The 16,950-nt window shown below is 33.0% G+C and overlaps 1 protein-coding gene across 9 annotated transcripts in view; it reads right to left on the bottom strand.

The window, feature by feature from the left end:
- BBX (BBX high mobility group box domain containing) overlaps positions 1-16,950 on the bottom strand; it is a 266,154-nt gene that overhangs the window by 125,684 nt on the left and 123,520 nt on the right. Inside the window, exon 4 of one of the 9 annotated variants that reach the window (XM_012777182.3) lies at positions 15,112-15,228. The exons of the other annotated variants lie outside the window; for them this stretch is intronic. The gene's annotated coding sequence lies outside the window, so the exon portion shown is untranslated. The remainder of the gene's footprint in view (positions 1-15,111; positions 15,229-16,950) is intronic. 9 annotated transcript variants of the gene reach the window in all.

The raw sequence follows: 16,950 nt of genomic DNA, 5'->3' as shown, positions 1-16,950 counted from the left end.
ATACCTTAACTTACTGTTGATTATAGTCACTTTGTTGTGCTATCAAATATTGTTCATTCTATCTATATTTTTGCACCTATTAAATGCATTTTCAATGAAGTATTTTTGACTTACAATGGGTTTATCAAGATGTAGCCCCATTATTAATTGAGGAGCATCTGCATTTGAAAAATAAACTCAAACACTAAGAACTTTTCCACGGGATCAGTCCAGTGGCTTTTAGAACTTTAACTGTAAAAGAACTTGGAATCACACCAAAAATATAATCTGTATCTGTGCTATAAACACAATGTGCTACACACCTGGCAGAGACAGAGGTTATTTTCAAATTAATGCCTATTCTAATAAAGGACCAATTTTTTTCTATGTTTCCCATATTTTTGATAAAATTAACAATTTAAAATGGTTAGGAAAGCAAGCTTCCCAATTTTACTAACACAGGTTCCCAATGCCATGCTATGTTCAATAACACGTCTGGGATACTATAGAAATGCTCCCTATAATGAATAAGCAATATGACAAAATGACTGATAAAAAACTTTTCAATTTAAGATTATTTTAAAGCTTATATGAGTCCAGATTCATGAATAACCAACCTTCAGAGGAAAAAAAAAATCTGGTCCAATTATACCGTCTGTAGTCAAGAATGCTGCAGGATAATTCCAAATACAATTATAAGATGCCATCTAGTGGATGTTTTATAAAGTTCTGCTTGCTTACACTTAACATCCTGATGAAATGATCTTTTAAAAAGCTATTCTGCATGAGGAAATAGCTATCCTTTACAGTATTTCCTCGCCAATTACTGGTCTGAGCTGGTGGACAATAACATATAATTTTTAAAATACACACACACAACTCTGGTAATATTGATTTTAAATCTCAAATTGAACCTCTGCCATCAACAAAAAGAATAAGGAACAGTCCAATTATCTCTTAAGTGGTCCAGGACCTATAATGGCCTAATACACAAGTTAGAAAGGAAATTCAATTTAACATGTTTTTAGCATTCACTTCAGATGATGATAAAAGATTAACATTATTATCTCAGGACAGTAATTACTGTTACTGCTGCTCTACACTACATGAAAACAAATTCACTTGTTCTAAATAAGCTACATCTGATATTTAGAAATCAGCAGTTTCCAGAAAAGCCTTGAAAGTGGTACCATGTCCCTGCAGGTGCACAGCTGCCAAGGCCCCCTTTATCATCAGCAGTGGCAGTAACACACTGCATGATCAATAAAAATGAAATTAATAGAATCAATAACTTAGCATAAATATATATCAAGCAAAATGGAAGACTGAGACATCCAACCAAATATTTACTTATAGTATTACTCTATGATAATTCAAATAAAAGTTAGACTTAATCTGATGAAATCCATATCTACTTAAATTATTCAAGTTATAGACCCCATGTTTGTTTTGTTGTTTTTGGATTTTTTTCACCTTTGGAGGCGGATTCTATAAATTCTTTTTAAAGCTTCTAATTTTCTAGATATTTTCAGATTCCCACATTGTAAAACAGAAATTATCAATTTATTTGGAGAGCACCCTACTCACTAAAAGTGGAAAAGTTTTACTTTGAAGAGTTGTCTGCAGCTTGTCATAACTGGCTTCCTTAGGAAAATTTTGCATTTGTTACTGCTGTTTCTGGTATCATATTTAATTTATAGGATAATTTCTGTTTAAGGAGCTATACTTCTAAAAATGCAACCTTTCAATATAGAATCGATAGGGACTGCAAATTCAGCCCTTGGAGATCATCTTGTCCCCCAGTTTAGAGATGAGGAAAACAAGACCCAGGGGTGTCAAAGGTTAGCTCAAAGTCACCGGACCAATTAGTGGCAGAGTTAAGAACCAGGTATCCTGACCACACATTCAGAATTCTTTCCACTGCATCACACTGCCTTCTTTATTCTTCTCTAAATAGAAATAGGATGTTTTCATTAAAATTTTCCTAAGGCATTATAGTTTCATTTTTAACCTGAAAGGTCCATATAGGAATTGCTGCTTAGATGTGCATGAAAAGCAAATAGGGGAGTTAAAAAACTGAGTTCCTCTACAATCAGAGAAAACACAGTGGGAAAGGGCAGAGTAGCTTCTGTGGAGCAATCTAGATCAATGGTTTTGATGAGAGGGCCGACAGACCACATAACAGACTCAACAATTATTAAAGTGGGAATCTGTGGTGTTCACTAAGAAGGTACCAAGAGCTGTTTCTGCTTCCCAGCAACACTATCCTTAAGCCTGCTTTAGCTGAGGGAGCACCATTTCCTCAGCAGGCGATCAAAAAGTGATGGCCAATAAACAGGAGTGCAGAGGTTAACCCTCAGTATTTGAGAAGAAAAGTTTTCAGTTTCCTCAAAATTGTCATCTTTTGCCTCTCATCATCTCACAGAATAAGTACAGATACAATACCCATTCTTTCAGCTCTAAATCAATGCCAATCTCCAGAGTCTAAAACTTTTATACGGATCTTCCTATCAGATTTGGGACAGTTGACACTTCTATTCAACTCTTAAGCTATGTTAAAATGTCCTTTCAGTTATTATTTTACAATTTATTTCTTACTAATTATAGGGCCATATTCTGACATAGTAAATACATACATAAATGTAAATCTGAAAACTTGGAGTCAAATACTGACTGTGAGCAGCAGCGTGCCATGGCTATATATCCTCACCTCTAAATCTCAGGTTCCATCTGGCCCTGGAGATGGCCCCACCAATTCTAAATTACTCTAAGGCTGTTATTTCTTTAAAACACTCTACAACAGATTTCAACACAGAAAAACTTATCAGGCCTTTCTCTAACACTACTTCCTTAGGAAAAGCTTTAACAGAAGTCTGAGGAGTGTAGCGATAGGACTAAGTCTAAAAGGGGTTCTTTGTAGATTATATGTGAATTGCTTTTGAGAAAGTCTCTGTAGACGTCTTAGTTTGGCTTCCACTCTATACAAACTGCTGTGGGAGCCTAAGAAAAGCAGCTTTCAAACGTGCAAGTACACAGATTTGGTACTGCTGCCACCAGGCTGTAACCGCTGCCAGAGGAAAAGGGTGAGTCAAAGCAATTCTATGCATCGCACTCCTCAATGTCTTCCCCTTACTTGGCAGGGATACACTAGGATCAGTCATCCGGCTAAATATCCAGGGCCCCAAAGTCATTGCTAGTGCAAAGCTTTCCAGTCCAAAACTTTTCAAAGTGATATAAAAGTTTAAAATTGACGCAAAGGAGATATTTTTGTTACTATTAAATGCTTGGAATAATCTGTGAAAAATTAAAAGGGTAGTGCGACAATGACTTAGGAATTACATGATGTGTGTGTTAGAACATTCAGAAGCACCTTTTTGGATCAAAAGCTGTTACTGGCACTTATTAAAAGAATCAAGTAGAATCTACAGGCAATGTTTTTAATACTAGTTACATAGAGAATTTTCAAAGATATTTACATGTGAATGTCTCATTATAAGGCTCCCCTGACAGTTATTTCCAACTTTTAGGGGATTACAGATGATTTATCTATAGACTCTTTTCCCTTGAAAAATTTATCATCATAAGTATTATTGAATGGATTGGGTCAAATTACAGCATATGTAAGTTTGAATGCTTTTTTTTTTCCTATAAGAACATGATTAACTTTACATTTTGTGTTCATGCCACTCTGTAAGGAACAGTTCATGTCTGTCCACTAACATAAATGAAATACTTGAAGACTGTCACTTGAGACAGCTCCTTTTTTATACAAATTGTTCTGAGTCTTTTACATGAAAAGAAACTTCCAAACATCAAAAAGGCGCATGTTTACACATTAAGAAATGTATTTCTAACAAATAGGCTTCTTCATTTTAAAATAATTCTACATGCGGTATGTTATACTAACTTTCTAAAGAGTTTATAGTAGACAAATGTTAATCACAATATGAGAAATTTCTACAAAAAAGTTGGAAATGGGCCTTACTAACTTACTGTCTCTTATAAAGATCAATTTATAAAAAGGAGAACTTCAAAAAGGAAACACACTTTTAATAAGTATTATTTTCATTTTTTAACAGTCTAAGAATATACTTTTGCCTATTGCTCTGAATTCTGTGAATAAACTACACAACTGTTAAAAAGGAAACAAGATGATTCCTGTGGAGTTTTTTGGGAAGGGGTAGGTAGGTATCGAAGCAATAATGCTGAGGTTTAAAAAAATGTAGAATAAAACATTATTTAAAACAGATTCAAATGGCCATTTTATTGGAAATTGTTGAGCTTTTATATCCAGATTAGGAAAACTCACCATCATACTCCAAGAAAAACTATGCCCTAATCAAATAAATCTTACTGTCATTACAGCCCATACGCAGTTTTGCTACTGTACAATTCCTCCCACTATTTCTGCTATTAATATAAGGAATGTTTTCTCTACCACTTGTTCTCTTTTCTTCCTCATCCCAAGACTGCTAAAACTTAATGTGAAACTCTTTTTCTTATTAACCTCATCTAACTTGATTCAGGAATAATCGTCTACTCATTTTGAACTCCTACTTTATTCTTCATTCAGAAATCACAAAATTATAGAGTTAGAACAAACTTTAACAATTATCCAACTTAACTTCCTCCCTAAAAGAAGAAGAAATTCAAGTCAAAATGAAGAAAGTTGCTCAAGGTCCCAGAAATTGTTCAAGGTGAAAGGGTTGGGGCTAATAAAAAGTCATTCACGAGGCTAATTTTTCATTTTCATTCATCATGGAGAAATACTAAGTAATGATTCTGAAGGCAACTGAACTTTAATATTTTTAAATGAATCATTGACACTTTTCACAAAGTATAAAAATCTTACTTCATTAAAATTCACATCATTAAATTCACTTAAGTGAATTTAAAATGACCAACAGTCATTCAGCATTCAAAGTAAATGCACTGAGCATCCACTGCTGTCTAGGCACCTTGAAAAAAAGGGCAAAATCATACATGAGAACTAAAATGGAATTTAGAACTGTGAGAAAATTTATCATAAAATCCTAATATTTTCCTGGAGAACAGTCTATAACACTTAATAAAAATATACTATAGATTAATATGCTTCTTCTATTCCAGCTGCTTTCTTTTATCATCCTGACTTGAACTTCTATACCTAGAAGATGTTACCTCCTAAGAGAAACTGGTTACAGTACAGCACAACACAGTTTCAAATATATATATTTTCAATGCAGTTTCTACCTGGACTACAAAATGTTTTCAACATAGGTTCTTTTCATGAAATGCCACATTCACCTTATGGTTGAAAACTGCAGTCATTCCCAAGCACATAGACAGTTGTGAACAGAAATAAAAAAAAGAAAAAAGAAAATTTATAATAATTAAAAAAAAGAAAAGAAAACTGCAGTCGTATTATCCTAGATCCACATTAACTTAAAATATCACTTTGTATCATGTCTATAACGTAGCTAGAACCTTTTTTAATAGATCGAATCCTCTTAATAACTATTTTTCAGATTGTGATTTGAAGATAAGAACAATCTTTCAAATAACCTGTGCTAAGAGTTATATATGAATATGTAAAATAACGAATGTACTTATTTTACATTTGGGGAGCTAAGGTGAAGAGATGCTTGAGGTCTCACACAAGTGACTGTAAGGCATCTGCTCGAATTCTCAATTCAACAGTCCAGACATGAGATTATACCCCTTCTCAAAGCCATCAAACAGAAGGTAGCATTTCTAATTGCCTCCAAATTTCAACATAAAAATATAATACACATCACAAGTGGATTTCTAAACTTCAAAAATGAGTTTTATCATTGGTCACGATTTGTTGTTTAGTACTTTTCCAAACTATGCTCATCTTTCTGTAGCTATCAGAGATAAAGAATCACAAGTAAAGACTTTGAATACATAAGATTTTCAAGAAGAAAAGGATCTTGGAAAACAGAATCTTAAAATTAACCTACATTTCTTCATGTGATATTTAACACACTATTCTGTTGTGAATATTTAGTTATGCCGGAGACTTATGAACACTCTTTGCTTCCTAAATATTTAGAGCAACAGTGTCTCAAGGAGGCAATCCGTTTGCAGTCCTACATGGGTCTAATAAAATGTGTGAATAGTTTTATTCTGCTGCACTCAATTTTACAGTTCCTAAAAGTCTTTTGGGACATCTTTTTCAATATGCTTCTGGCCTTATCCATTTCATTCTTTGAATTGATTTTCTTCAGTGAACTAAAGCATTCATCACTTTTCACCAAATAATACACATAAAATTGCAATTTTTTTATCATCTTGTGAATAATATTGAGATGTATCCCTTGTCAGGTCAATCTTGAGATGAAGATTCAATGTTTTCCTCTGAGGATCAAAAAAATAATTCAAAAGACATACTGAGCTCTATCATTTAAGCTCTCTTATTAACAGTCTCAATGGTGTTTAGGCTTAAATCTCTCCAAATTTCAACATAAAAATACACTACATGTGGATTTCAAAACTTCAAGTTACAGACAGAAGCTTATTACAGCAGCCAAAATCTAATCTGAATGCTTATTTTGATTTCTTTACACTACCCCAAATCAAATAACTTTTGTTGGGCAACTGCAGGCACTCAGCTGAGTCAATGAACATATTTCAGACAGCTGCTTCTTGTTTATAACCTAAAACTATTTTTGCTGAAGGAAATACAGGTTGTACAAAGAAAAAAATTAGGATCCCCCCCCCAAAATCAAAAGACTATGTTTTACAGAAAAGCAGCCATTTAACACATTTAAGGATCAAACAGCAACCTGAACTATACACATAAATCTAAGAATACAACTAACAGATATTCTTCAATTAACCCCGTTTTTTGAAAAATTGCTTTTAGGAAAAAGTGACAAATTATAAAAAGCTGACACAAATTAAAAAAATAAATAACCTCCAAAGAATGTCTTGTACAGAGAGTGGAAAGGTGGGAGGTGGAAATGTATGGTGTTGGCAGCGGGCAATTCATTGGGTGATGGTACCTACTTCTTCAGATCTCCAATTCCTTCTATGTGGTATATATTTTTAAAACTGTATAATAACCATTAATCACTAAAGTGATCCTCCCATTAAAAAATAAGCTTCCCTCTACTATTTATTATTAATTCAATCAAGTATACTAAACATTTTTGCATTTACAATGCAAATATTAAAATAAAAAAGTCTCTAGCTAACTTTCAATGAATAAGAAAATTAACCAAAATGCTTCCTTCCTAAACATTCCAGTTTATTACACATTTTTTATACTTTTTTTAATTGAATATAATAATTATACATATTTATGTGGTACATAATGATATTTCTATCTGTATAATGTATAGTGATCAGATCAAGGTGATTAGCATATTATCTCAAACATTTATCATTTGTGTTGGGAACATTAAATAACCTCCTAGCTATTTGAAACTATATATTATTAACTACAGTCATCCTATAGTGAAACAAAACACTAGAACTTCTTCCTTCTATCTAGCAATAATTTTGTAGCTTTTAACAAACCTCACAATTTTTATTCTTGATAACTAAGATATTAATTTCATTTCTTATACACTAATACTACTTGGTGGAAAATATGATTTCTTACTATATGTAAATCAATATGAAATATATTAGTTGCCTATTTTGCTAACTGATACTTCTCTAAATTATTAGAAAAGAGCATTTTCTCAAATGCTATGATTAAGAAATAGTTAAGTATAATTAGCTAATTCTAATACATAACATCTGAGTCAAATTCAGGTATATGATATACAAGCAAGTGTGTATATAAGAATGTATATGAATATAATCCTAATCTGGATCCATTTAATAATTCCTAAGAAAGTAATATATATATATGTTATTATATATATAGTAATATATACATATATAGTAATATATACATATATTACTATATATAAAGTAATATATATTATTTTATATAAATATATATTACTTTATATATTACTATATATACTATATATATAGTATATATAATATATATATACTATATGTATACTATATATAATATATATACTATATATAATATATATACTATATGTATACTATATATAATATATATACTATATATAAAGTATATATAATACTTTATATATTACTATATATATTACTTTATATATATAGTAATATATATTACTTTCTTAGGAATTATTAATATATAAATATATTATATTAAAGTAATATATATTACTATATATATATATATATATGCCAAACAAATAAGACATAAAACGTTCCATCTATACTACATTTCCATACTTCATGAGTCAGAACAGGAATGTGGAAAGGCTTGGTCTTGGCAGTCAGGCATGGCTATGAATTTTGACCACTACTAGCTATCTAATCTGAGGGCCTCCATTCATTTATCTATGAAAGTAGGCTAGTATCTACTTTATGGGATGGTGAGAATGAAAACATCATAAATGTGGGAAAATCTCTTTTAGAGTGCCCCATATATGCTGCCTTAAATACTTACTTTTAAAAATGCATATTTCCTTACTTCTTCAAATCCTTTGGTACCACTTCAGCCCAAAAGATGATTACAGTAGCTTCTAAATGATAATCTCCATTCCAAACTAATCTTTGTCACATTTATTTACTATCATACTTCATACTTCGAGCCTTTCACTCCCTGAATTCAAACCATTCAATAACCATTTACTTAGATTGGTATTTCACAACATTTTTGTGCCCCCTCCTGCCTCATTCCCCAGCCACATGCTCAAACCTAGCTCTGAACCCCAGAAGATTTATTGAAGGCCCAGCTTCCTGCATACGAGTGGTTTTTAGCTTCTACCGCTTGCCCAGAGATTCCTTATCTAACATGACCTTTTTCTCTTCTTCTCCATTCACATCAAATATGATCTTAGGCAAAATAACTTCTCCTTCCTCAAAATTTCTTAATTCTCTACAGCATGAGCCATAAAGTACCTTGTAACCCTCTTCCAATATTGTCTCAATTGATAATTTCAAATCTGTGACTCCTAGCCTCTTACCTCTACTCGTGACACAGCCGCCTCATCATCATCATCATCATCATCATCATCAGTAGTAGTTTCTTAACTATAGATGAGTTTTAAACACAAAGTCCCCATTGATGATCATAGATTTAAATCCTTGAATTAAAATTGTCCATGGTTTATCCTTTCCACAACTGTAACCTCTGCATGTGGGAGAGGGGGTGGGGAAGGGTAGATGTTCATTATTCTTCTTTGAAGTCCCCACAAAAGCATAAAGGAAGAAAGAGGAGAACACAATCCCATCATGATTTCACAACCTTACCAAGTACAAAAAATAAGAGTACAAAAAATACAAGAGGAAAACTGTCTTGGAAGTGATTTAAATAATTTCAAACAAATCAACAGAAGTCTGGTGCATTTTTTTAAAGTTTGAAAGAAAAGGGAAGATACTCAAATCGATCCTTGATTAAGCCCCAATAAAAGCAGAAAAAAGGCTGTCTTGATGAGTTTTAATCCCAAAAGAACGACTGACTGTACGACTCCATTCAGTGAAAATCAGGGCCATCCCTGCCTTGGCAATGAGACCTAGAAATTCTGATAGTTCCAGAGCACCACCTTCCCTAGGTCCAGGGGGGTTCTTAGCAGCTAGCAGGTTACTAAGTGATGACAATGCAAACCTTGTGTTTACTGGGCACCTCTAGGCTCACAGAAGCAACATTGCTATCTACCTAGTTATAATAAGCACACATCTATAGGTGGTATGTAAAGGTTAAATAATAATAGCAAATAATTACAAATGGATGAAAACAGCAGCCAAGAGTCCTCTAAGTTCAAAACAGACCTTAATCTAAGGGCTGATAATGATATCTAAAGATAAAGATAATGATATCTAGGTAAGCTTCCTATAAAGATCTCAATATTCCTCAAAACAAATATCAGTATTAAAGTGCAGCTGCTCTCCTTTCTGTTCTATTGTTTCTTCAAAAAACACTGATTTATTTTTCAGATTTATTATAACCTAGTCAGCCTTTTAGAAGTGTAGATTTTCCAGTTAAGATAATGAATTAGGTAATATACTAGGAAATTAACTTCAGAAAAACTGATTCATTGTTCACTTCTTTTTCACCAAAATTACAGACCCATTTGAACATTTAACTGGTTTTTTATTTAAATACAAACTCCCAGACAAAATGAATATTGTTATTCCTGCAACACCTAAATTTGAATGAAGCTATTCAGAACTATTTTAATAAAATGCTTTTTAATAATATAGATAAATCTGTTTTGGTATACTTCCTTGAATAATTACATAAAGCTCAACTTTATGTAAAATATTTGTTACCAACTTTGCTGTGTAACAGATACAAACTAGGAATATAAATTAAATATGTAGCTCAAAATTTATTAATTTAGCATTTTAAAAACTTTTTCCAAATTAAGCCCATTCAATGTAGAATATGTCATAAATGTACTTCCTAGCCTCCTCATAAAAAATATTTTATAGCACATGTTTATATATTTATAAACTTTTCTACCATATTTAAGGATGGTCCAATTTACTAATACTAAAGTTTATTTTTAATATTTAGTACAACTTAAATCATTAGTAAATATATAGTTCTCTCTCAGAAGACATTAAATTAAAATAAGAATACTAAATGAGCATTGTAGGTTTTATGTAGCACTTTTAAGCCTGTCTAAATTAATAAAATACTAAGTGAATTAATTCTATAAAAGAAACTTTTATCACCGATAATTTAAAACATTAATGTGAATACTCAGGTCAGACCTTTTACATTAATCAAAGGTACAATATAATAATGGTTAGAGTGAGCATTCTCTTATCAGCAAAATTTTCATGTCAGGTAATTTCTCCCATTTTTCCCTTCCTAAGCATAAAAGGATGTTTCTTTCCTTGAATTCCTGTGGAACAAAAAGTAATCTGTTCTTCTTGAGATAGGATGGTCTTAACTGCTTCTCTAGAGAACTGAACACTTGGCATAATATGTTTTCTTAGAGTTTTGTCAAGTAAGCAGGAGAGGTGAATTATCACAGACAGTCTGGCTTCTTGTTTCTCGTGACTGTAGAGCCCAGTGGATCTTCGGTGTTTTATGTGTACAGAGAATAGGGGTGGGAAGTTAACAAGTAGGCTTTCAATAATAAGTAATTTAACATTAAAAAATGAAAATATTTTTAAAATTCCAAATTTGATTAAGAATTAAGTTAATGTTACTAAAAATAAATCCTTCATTAAAGAAGTTTCTCCTTTTTCATTTTTTCAGTTGCAAAATTCTTGCCTTATTCTCTTCTTAGTCTAAAACTTGCCAGATTTACAGGGAATTTTCATAAAGCAGATCCATAACATCATGAGATTAGATTATTTTGTGTCCCTTCATGAGGGTCAGAAAGAGCCTATACTTGGCCTTGGTTATTAAAGGTCAAACACATAACTCTCTAGCCAGGACCCTTAGCAGTGATTAAGCCGTGTTTACAGAGTTAAGAGGAAGCTGTGTCCCCTGCCCTGTGTAGCCTGATCTCTGGCACCTTTTGCCTTTGCTGCGGAGTTCAGAGGCACTCACAAAATGGATCCAGGACAAGTAGCACGTTTAGAAAACACTAGTCACATGAGAATCTGAAGACTCCAGTAAAAAGTGGTTTAGCACTAATCCGTCTTAGGTTAGAATGGGAGTCTCTGCAATAGCGATGGAAAGACTGAATGAAGGCAGCAAGGAAAAGAAGTCAAGCCCTCACCATTTACCTGGGGTCAAGGTGTCTGTAGTAGAGGAACCACAGCAGAAAGAAAGGAACAACTTGCCCCCAGCATCAGAAGAAAACAGACTCACTGACTCCAAGGAAAGGCCCAACAGGAAAAAACCAATAATGACTTAAAGATGGTAACTGGAGTGTGAGAAAAGACATGAGGTTAAACTGTAGAGCAAGTAACAAAGGATAGAGCGAGTTGCCCTGGTCACAGTGGTAGGGCACTGTGGTTGGGGGAAGAGGAGGAGGAGCAAGAGGGCAGGAATGAAGCTTTTGCACTGAACAATGACTGATGAATGAAATTGGGAAACTAGAGGCATTTATTATACTTCCTCAAAGAAAGATAAATGTATTCTTTCTCTTGAACAAATCAACCCTAAATAACAAAGGGAGGAACGGAAGTTTGACATATGCCCTACTTGCTGGGGTTATGAGAGACAATAACTGTCAGGTCTCTGTGACCAATTGTGGGCCTAAAGCGTGGGAAGGTAGATAGATTTGGGCTCTGGTACTGGTACCCAGAGACATAATGAGAAAGTATTCTTCATTTTAATTAGAAGAAAGAATACAAAATGTTGGAATCAAAAGGAATCTTATAGATCACTGGTGTATCACTCTCATTTTTCAAAAAAGCAGACTGAAGTTCAAGAAGAAATGACTTGCTTACTAGCAGTCAAAAAAGCTACTTACTAGCAGAGTTATTCACAGTACTCATTATTTTTGCCTAGTGCTTTTAGGGAAATTATTGTCACTGGGTGTGAGTAAGGCATTTCAGTGCTTATTGCATTTACAAGCTTTCTTTTCTACGTTCAATAAACATCTACTGAATGGTAGGTATCAGGCAATAGGCTAGATTCTGGTATATGTCCCTGGAAAACCTCAGAAAATAGATGTATTAGTGACAACAAGCTTGACAGAAGGAAAAATATTGAGATCAATCAATTCAAATTATGAACCACCAAGTATCCATATTATGAGGTTAGGAGACATTTTTAATATTAAGAGAAGAACAGGATGTTCAGGTATAATCAGATACCAAAAGAATCATTGGCTAAGAAAATAAAGGTGAGTGAAGGACAGAAAAGGAGAAAATGTGGCAAATATAACTTGAATCATTTACTCAAGCTTTTGGAACTTTTGCAATGCAGAACAAAACATGGAGAGATCAAATCATTGCAGCTTGCAAACAGTCCTCTGTGGGTCACTCTTTCTCTATCTCAACTCGAATTAAGGGAAAAAGAAATCAGTAAAGAACATGTACGTTTTTCTGCACAAACTGTCTTTAGAAGTCAGGAACAGCTGACAATATTCATTTATCGTAAGAGAACATTATATTAGTATGATATGGTTTTCTGGAAGAAAAAAACTTAGTGAGCAAAAACATACCTAACTATTTCAGGATATCTAGACTTAAATGGATTTGAAAAAGGGGTGAGTGACAATTGGAAAGCATACAGAAATAAAAACAGCTGCTGTAATGAATAAAACTAACTTTAAAAAAATGAGGGTCATCAGGGTTTTTGTTAAGATGGTGTTATAAGCAACTTAAAAAAACTCTTTCCCTTCTTAAACTTCTGCCCAGATACAGTAACAGTCACACAGAGGACCATTCTTAAAGATATGGTGAATATATTAAAAATCTAATAATTTTCAAGAATTACTACAGTTAGAAAGAATACTTACATTCTGTTACTAGGAGTATAAAATGCAACAAGTTCTATGAAATTCACTTGGCGTTATATTGTGGAGTTTGGAGTTGGGCATATCCTTTGACCTAGCAGTTCTACTCCTGAACATACATCCTAGAGAAATAACATATACATAAGGAGGGCATATATAGGACTCTTAATAATTTTTCCCCTGCAGACTTATTTCCAATAACATAAAAAATGTAATAGCCTAAGTTGCCGTCAAAAGAAAGTAGTGATATTTTTATGCAATGAAATATTAGATATCTATGATCATAAATGAATTACAAGTATAGCAAGGATGACTCACAAATATGTTGAGCAGGAAAAACAGAAGAAAACAAATATGGTATTTATATAAAATTCAAAAACAAGCAAAACTTAATATAGTGGGTACATAAATATGTAAAAAACTATAAAGAAAAACATGGAAAGAATAAGTTCAACATTCAGGATTGTCTGGACTGTGGTGGGAGGTAAAGAAAGGTGATGAAATATGGGCAAGACACAGAGAGGACTATTATTACGAAGCTACTGGTAATGTTCTATATCCTAGGCTAGTGGTAGGTACTCAGTTACTCATGTTAATGCTATTCTTCGTACCTTCTCTACATGTTATAAATATTCTCATATACACAGCTTATTCTAAATACTGTAGAGAAACACTTATTCTTTAAGAAAGCTCTCAAAAATTACACTACATTTAACTATTTAAAAGGTATTTTTAAGAATCTGCAAGTAACAAGTACCTAGCCATATACTCAGGACTTTACAAAATTCTCTTTTTTAATTCACACTACTCTTTGAGGGAAATATTTTCATCCTTAGTTTACACATAAGGAAACTGAGATTCAGTGCTATTAAGTATATTGCCCAAAGTTACATAGCCAGCAGAACTGGGATTCAAACCATATCCAACTCTGATATCCAAATCTGAAAACCTTGGTACATCTACTATCTAAAACACAAGAGCAAAAATAAATTTCTAACACGAAAATAAAAGACTTGCTATACTGCGGTTTACTATTTTAATTCATCTCAACATTTAAAATGCAACCCTGAATCATGGTCTAATAGTTTCTATTAATTTTATGTCACAGTACTTCTTTATTACTTTCTATAATCATAATTACACATAAACTCTATAAATTCTAAAACTGGCAACAGATACCAATTATGTTTATGGAAATTCTCAACTTGGCTGTACTTCTTTTCATAACCTAAATTTCTCTAAGACTGGAAGTTTAAGAGAAGTTAGGAGTTGGTGGGCTGACACTCAGCAATCTTTTCGCTCCCTCCCCCTTCAGGGATCCACTCACAGGCAAGTGAACAGGCTTGCCAAGCCCCGCAGAAATTACTCACTTCCACCCTCTCTTTCCTCATCTGCCTTCCAACCATATTTCAAACCCTAATTTTAAACTCATACAAGAAACTTGATTAATACCACCTGGCTTTATCCACGCCATTAACCCTGGAGCCCCTTCAGTACACATACAACACAACTCATTCATATAATTATTTATTGGCTTTTTAATTTGTTGCTGTTGTTCTCATTTGCATGTGTGTCCAGCCTGCAAGAACCACTGAGTTTACAGATTTATTTCTTCTGCCCTGTGCCCTAACTCATTCTTCTTCCCCCAAAGTCATCACCAACTGTGCTCTGAGAACAGTAGGCACTTAATAAATGCTGATTGACTTACTACAGTGGAACAATTCGCTTCTGGTATTTCTCAGTATCCCAGTGAATCCTCCACATCTATAACATGCTGGAGATGATACCAGGTACCGCTAGAGGCTTGGGGTCTTCCTGAGGGTGCCTGGGACAAGAAAAACACAGAGAGAGACCAGAGACAGTCAGGAGAAACACAGAGAGAGGAAACATAGAAATAAACAGAGGACAGAAAGAGTTGAAAGGAGTAAAAGAATCAGAAGTTAATAGATTAAGCAGGCAGAGAAACTCAGAGACAGGGAGGAAGTTGGCAATCTAAACTTGGGTTTTGGTTTTGAAACCACATTTTTAGTACTATTTACTCATAAAATAGGTGCCTTCACACTACTAAATTTATGATATAATCAACCATTCCAAAGTTACTGCTAAGATTTTTCTAAGCTTATATCTCAATCCATTAAAATACATCTTCACAAGTTTTCATCTATGATATCCCACACAGTTCTCTAAACAACCCAGTTGTAAGTAAGGAAATATTTTTTACAATTTAAAAAATGGAAGTCAGAGAGGTAATGTAACTTGCCCAAGGTCACTAACAAGTAAATGATAATCAATTTCCCAAATCTTTCAATTCCAAAATCCAGTGCTTTTTCCAATAACTTATGTTGTTCCTATTAGAAATGAATATTATATAAATCCGAACTGTTTTTATAAAATAAAATTCAAACTATATGTAATTCAGGATAAAACTTTTCTACCTCATGGCACACTGAATTACTCAGGTTTCCCTAGGATATTTAAAAATACATTCGAAAAAATAAATCACAATGAAAACATCAGAATAATAGAAACTTTAGGACAGAAATGAAATTAAGCGAACAGTCACTTGACAAAATTTTAACATTTAAAAAAGGAGCTAGAGTTAGTTAATTTGTTTCTACAACTTTGTAATTTCAAATTCTTAATGATTCAACACATTTCAGCTGACCAGAAAGATGAATGGATGTTCCACATTTCAATGAATTCTTAGAGCTAAGTACTAATAAAGAATTGGTCTCATTTACTTGTGCTCTCATAATGTCTCACCTAAAGTCTACACTGCAATCCAATTTCAGGATACTCTATAGAGTAGAAATTATTTAATGTACTGTTCTTTAAAAGCATTAGTATTTCTCTTGAGGGATACTTATACTCTTCTAAATAACCATGCCCTTTTGGAAGCAATCAATGTAATTGCCAGAAAAGCTCCTTTGATACAAGTTTAAGCATGTTATTGGATTTCACACTAAAACAAGACAATAAGAACACAAAGAAATTCCCATTTAACTGTGCATCAATGTATTTTCCATCATGTTCAGCAATTTTTAAGACAGAAATTTTCAAATAAGGCATAAAGTACAGTACTGCTCTGCCCTCTAGTGACTGGCTACGTTTTGTTAACTATGTGCTTTTTGGTTTTTTTAATTGCTTTTTGAGCAATACCTAGGATTTTTTAAAAATTACATGAGGGGTGCCTTTTTATCATTTCAGTGGTTAACAAAGAATACTGGTCAACTTTTAAGGTATGATATATGGTATGAACACAATGCAGGAAAGAAACTTTACATCAGGATGGTCCACATAAATGTTGCAAACCAGAAAAAAAGAAATTTAATGTGATCTGTTCCGATCCTTACATTTTAATGCAATTTATTTGGAAAGCTCAAAGAATTCCATTCAGTTTCTTTATTAAAAACTTTACAAATTTCATAACTTTGTAAATCCCATATTGATCAATTCTATTATTTTGGAGTCTGCGGTATCAAGAATGAACGGTACTATATATACAGCATATAGATGATCAATTTTCTATTAATTATAATAGAGCAAA

Source organism: Microcebus murinus, chromosome 1 (genome assembly GCF_040939455.1).
Source record: "Microcebus murinus isolate Inina chromosome 1, M.murinus_Inina_mat1.0, whole genome shotgun sequence".
Taxonomy (NCBI): Eukaryota; Metazoa; Chordata; class Mammalia; order Primates; family Cheirogaleidae; genus Microcebus; species Microcebus murinus.
Note: the sequence above shows the minus strand (reverse complement) of the source record. Positions and strands in the feature narration are given on the sequence as shown.